This window comes from Prunus mume, linkage group LG7 (assembly GCF_029339155.1).
Source record: "Prunus mume cultivar Tortuosa linkage group LG7, ASM2933915v1, whole genome shotgun sequence".
NCBI classification, from domain to species: Eukaryota; Viridiplantae; Streptophyta; class Magnoliopsida; order Rosales; family Rosaceae; genus Prunus; species Prunus mume.
Genome location: NC_142704.1, coordinates 8,741,298 through 8,747,368, shown reverse-complemented (window position 1 = coordinate 8,747,368; position 6,071 = coordinate 8,741,298).

Genomic DNA, 6,071 nt, shown 5'->3' with positions numbered 1-6,071 from the left:
ATCCACACGAAGTTGTGAGATTATTTCATGAATGTAGGTCTTTTATGTGTGCAACGTAACCCTGGAGATAGGCCGAGCATGCCAGTTACAGTTCTAATGCTAAGTGGTGAAGGGTGATTGCCTCAACCTCAAAAACCTTGTTCTTATAGTGAAAGGGATCTCAATGAACTAGAACTTTTAAAGCATTTTCAACAAATGAACGCAAGTGCTTTAGATTTGGGACAAAGATTCATGAAGTTCCAAATTGCGTGAGGAATGATCTCCTAAAATGCCACTGCAATGTGCACGTGTTATAAGGTATGCAATTACAGTCACTTCAATCATATGCACTTAGCGAGTTAGTGATATGGGAAACTAGTATAGAATTTTCAGTTTCTTTAGAGAGCATGTGTTTTTTGTCGTTTTTGACCATTGTGTGATATTTACTATGTGTAGTCCTAGATGGCTATTTCGACTTTAAATGCTATTTTGAATCTCTATGTGATACTGTGGACTGTGGTAAAGACTTCTATTTGCTTTGAAAGCCATTTAGAGGCTCAGGTAATTATTTATGTTTACTTGGCGGTCCCAACCCAGAGCATATATATACAGTTTGAGTTTGGTGTTGTATAACTTATTGAGAAGACTTGGGGGAACTAAACCATGCATGTTCCCTTCTAATGGCTAGCTCACCCTTACCCTCACCATCATCCACACGCTAGTAGTAACATTTTACATATTTAATCAATGGTCAATAAGCTTTCCGATAACATATTTGTTCTAGCTAAGCAGCTATGAGCCAGTGGCAATGAGAGGGTACTAAAGAGATAGATACTACTACTTTTTTGTGTGTGTGTGTGTGGAAGTGGAGCCATGGCACTATAATTTTGACACAAGTTTTGACACAACAGTGCCCAATCAAAAAGGTATAGCCGCCCGTCTATACTAGTTTTTTATAATATAGATTAAAAACGACCTTTCTATTTGCATTAGTTTATACTTTATAGATATTAATTTGCTAGTTTCGATATATATACTCTATATATTTAAATTTTTTTAATATATCTTATTTTATTGTAAATTTTATAAAAATCAAGTGTATTATACATGAAAAATACGTACGCACGTGTAAAATACGAGTATTAAACATGAAAATACTAAATTTTTTATAAGGCTATTAACTCTGGAAAAGTGAAAATTCGTAAGGGTACAATAGAGACTCATGTAAAGGCGTAATTGTAATGGAAAATGCTCTAAACTATCTATAAACAAAAATCAGGGAACAAAGATACTAGTATCCATGTAAGGAGTATAGCCGCACTATACTATTTATGAATAAATATAGACCCCATTATAGGTAAAAGCGGCTATACTCTTTATTTTTATATATAAATAATCCCATGTATAGGTGCTGGCTATGCTGTTTTCAGCTTGAAGAGTTCAACTGCTCAAAACTAAGCACCACAAGATGCTAGGGAAAATAACATGCGATTCTAGAGGTACATATAACATTAGGGTTAGGAAAACTTCAAAGGGTGCTATAGTTGTCACTTAACCTCAATCAGTAGGAGTCTCCTGGAGTCGAAGGATCTACATATCTCAAAGAATGCCGATCGTTTCCCATTATATTCATAATCACGCAGACAATGCGCATGTAATGCAACCATGGGCAAGGTAAAATGAGAAGTGGCCAAATCCACACCCAAAGAAGAATTTTGCATACCAAGTCAAGAAAGTGTTGAACATGTAAATGAAGGATTAGTGTTGCATGCCCACCAAAATTTATGAAAGTTTCGACATTTCAATCTGAGCATAAAACAATGAAGATCTTCTATGGACTTACAATAAAGTTTAAGAAGAGAATTTTTATATCTTTATTACCAATTTGATTAATACCTCAATTGATATTGCTCGTCTTTGTGCTTCTAAAACCGCAAACAGCTGCTGATATATACCTGCAAATTAAGACTTCCTTGATAATAATGAAAAAAAGACTCTCAAGTTGCACATTTGCACAGCAAAACTCCAAAACAAACTAAACAAACAGTACAACAGACCACAACCTTAAAGAATATTTGTATGAGTGCAAACACTGCCAACAATGCTTGTATACAAAACTAGCTTCTATCTTCATATGTCCAATTAAAATCCACATAGACAAAGAAGATTGAATATATACTTTCTTACTACAATAGCTTTTATGGCTATGAAGTCATAACGACAAAAACTATAGTTTCTCAACTGTTATTCAGATTATGAATACTTTGTTTTTCAAAGTACAGCTAACTTCACTCTATAATTTATATATCAAACTTGACTGAAGCTAAATCAACAGTAATAATACACTAATACAAGGCTAAAACGTAATTTTTAGCAAAGGGGCTAGGGTCTAAAGGCAGGCTAGGCGAGGGCTAGCGGGCCTAGGCGGCTAGCCGCCTAGGCGGGGCAGTGAGTCGAGAAGAAAAAAAAGGCTATTTGGAACTCCAAGGTCTTGGATGAGATGAGGATGGCGCTGAAGAGAGAGAGAGAGAGAAACGAGGATTGAAGAAGAAGAGAGGTTGAAGTTATGTTTAGGGTTTAGAAAAGGGCGTCATAAAATACAACATTAAATGAATTTTGCATTATGAAATCACTAAAGTAACCACTAATAAGTAACAAATAACAAATAAATATTTTAATATTTTAAATCAAAAAATATTATACTATTTGTTTAATATATAATTTATATGTGCTTTTATTTTTCATGATTTTGGTATAAATTTATAATTTATAATACTTAATAATTTATTAAAAGGCACAGCACTTTCGATATTGTTCCTCTAGGCTAGACCCTTGCTCGCCCCTTCATGATAGTGATTTTTCGAATATTGGGATTAACATGTTGGTAAATCGAGGTGTACCAAGACTTCAATTTAAAACCCCACCGACTCCAATTCCCTTCTCGCTTGTGTTCATAATTAACTAAAAATTAGTTGCACTGCATGGCGCTTAAATTTAACTTTTATGGTATAATTTTTCTCAAGACTATAAACAAAAAGCCAGCAGTTCTCGATTGATTGTGATGTGGCTATATGCCTCCGGAGTATGCCATGTATGGATGTTTTCAAAACTGATGGCTACAAACTTCGGGTTCTTGCAATTGGAGATTATTAGTGGCAAAAAGAATACCACTTCTATTCCAATGACCAACATATAGGCTTCTAGCTTATGTAAGCTCAAACTCTAAATCTTAATGCAAAATCGTATCTTTCATACAACTTAAGCAACCTATATGAAGCTAAATGCAAAGTTTAACAATTCGCCAACATACATGAAATTTTGTTAGGCATGGCACCCATGGAATGGAGGGGTGTGGAGTTGGTTGATGAAGTATTGGTAGATTCATATTCACCTTCAGAATCTCATGGATTTCTATTTTTGAAACCCAAAGACATTGCATATTCATGGGTCAAGTTTCAGATTAGCAAGCACATGGAATTGCATACGATTATATTGGATTTTTGCCTCAGTTTAGGTGCACATTGATGTGCCCACTTTTTTCACAAACATGATCCAATTGGTATTTGGTATAACAAACACAAGCAACATATACAAGTTTTGGCATGCAATAAAGCATACCAAATTCACAAAATGTAAATGGGGATAAAGGGAACCAAGGTCCCAAGAAGGAGTTGTCCAAAAGATGCAACCCCACACAAAACTCTCGTATGGGGACTTTACCTCTTGGTCGAGCTGGGCTAAAGTACAAATGACCGAGCTGAGCTTTTGATGTATGATAGAATCTCTTTACAGATCGAAGACAACTTGAGGGACTTCGGTGTGGAAGCGATGATGCCTTCACGACAATATCCTGAGTGCTTCAGCTTATGGGTAACTTTATATTTATGCATAGAATACAACACGGACTAATATATATCTCATATGTAAGAATGAGTTGCCTAATATCAAGTACTTAAATTTGAAGGGTGCAAAAGTCAATCAGGATGGTCTTGTCACTTTGTTGCGCGGATGCAAAGATCTCCGTGATGTTGGACCCAGAGATTGTTATGGTTTCGATGAGAACGACGTTGAAATATCAAAGCTTGCGTCTCATATTAGTAAATTTATGTGCGAAGGTTCTGAATTTCCTGAATTTCTTTTTGGTATGGACAATTTTGTTCTTCCTGTTGATGGATACTTATTTCATCTCCATGTGGAGGAGACGTGGGATGAAATGCTCAATTATTTGAGCGATGCGTTCGTTGTCTCTTTAGATTGTTTTATATCCAATTTTTCATCTACATAGAATACATGATCGATATATCTCATAGCAGTAAGAGCAAGGTCATCAAGTGCAATGAGAAAAAAGGCTGTAATTTGGTTTAGTTCAAAATTACAACGGATACATTTTAGAAAATAAATTGCTATACAACCAATTTTATACTATGAAATTCCTTTGATCCACAAAATGTTGGCGGACACCGTTTATTATTATTTTTATTTTTGGTATTTATGGGTTTAACCTGTATTATTTGTTATAAATAAAATTCATTTTTTATTCTTGCCCAATGGGTTAATAGCTGGAAATCATTAGAATGGGAGGTATCAGAAAGAATTTAAATTCTCATTCCCCAATATTGCTTGTATAAATAAAATAATTGAAGAAATAACCCTAGCCCACCCTAAACTCTAAAATGATTTGACAAAATTGTATATTTAAAAGATTATAGCCACACGGCTGTACTTTCTAAATACATTCGGATATTTTAAAAATATTTATACATTCGGATATTTTAAAAGCATAGCCGTTCGGCTATACGCTTTAAATATTAATATATTCGAATATTTTACGAGTATAGCCGATCGGCTATACGCTTTAAATATAATCGAAACAAACACGAAGATTGCACTCGCGGAGGACGGAGGTTGCGGGACGCAGCCATCACAGCCATTTCACTTCTCTATCAACTCAGCTTCGATTTTCATTTCACCGCTTCGTCCTCCGGTTCAACACCTAAAAGACCCAACCCGCTTGTAGGAGGCCGCCCAGCCGCTTAGCACCCGCCTACCTAGCCGCTTAGCCCGCCTAGGCGATTTTCCGAACACTGCGATTGACTGAAAGTCCTAAACCCGAAATTGAAGAAGTTTAGCTGCCAATTTGAGCTTGAGATTGAGATTGGGAAGTCGAAGGAAGCACAATTCAGGTCCATAGAAGAAGAGATCATGAGACTCTTAATTCATCTAATTCCATTCCTCTCCCTGTTTCCCGCCTTATTCTCTTCTCTCTTGGCTTTCTCCCAAACGACATGCTCACCTCACCACACCAACGACAACGACGACAATTTCTCCCTTTGCCAACTCCACCTTATTATCTTCTCTCTTCGCATTGACGGCATGACGCAGAAGAAAAAATCCAAAATTTGCTGACTTGGTGTCTGTCTTCAAGTGGTAGGAAATGATGAATCTATCCTACCATGGAGTTTCTATGGTCTTGCCAATAACAAGGTTCGGTTTTTAGGCCCCAATCTCAAATTCTGACTATTTCTTCCTGTTTTGGTTAAGCAACAGATTGATTGGTTTGGTTCTTCTTGCTTGAAACTTGATAAATCTTTATGCATTCAATATTCATCCATTGATGGTTCTTCTTGGTTGGACTGCTTTTCATTGTTTGGATATTGTATTTCTGTTACACTTGATTGTTGATGCTCAAAATGGTTGGGCCAAGATTGAGTCCAACTTAGTGATGAGGTGTGATGGATGATGAATGAAGGTGAAGACCTTAAGCATGTGTGTAAAGACTTGGGCAAGCGATAAATATAAAGAAGACAAGATATACGTGGTTCACCCTTAATGAATGGGCTACGTCCACGGAGAAGTATTCTCTCATTATAATGGTGTATGATTACATTTGTACATGGGGTTGGACCTGAATATAAAGATGACAAGTGAGATGCCCAGCCAGGATCTAGAGAGAGTCTCGGCCCTGGGTCTAGCTCGAGACCCGGATCCTCTTCTAAGTGGGAGAGGAAGTCCCCTTCACATGGATACTATTCCCATTTATAGGGAGGTGAAAGTGGGAGGTTTGTGTAGATTCCGATGTGGACTTTGCACAA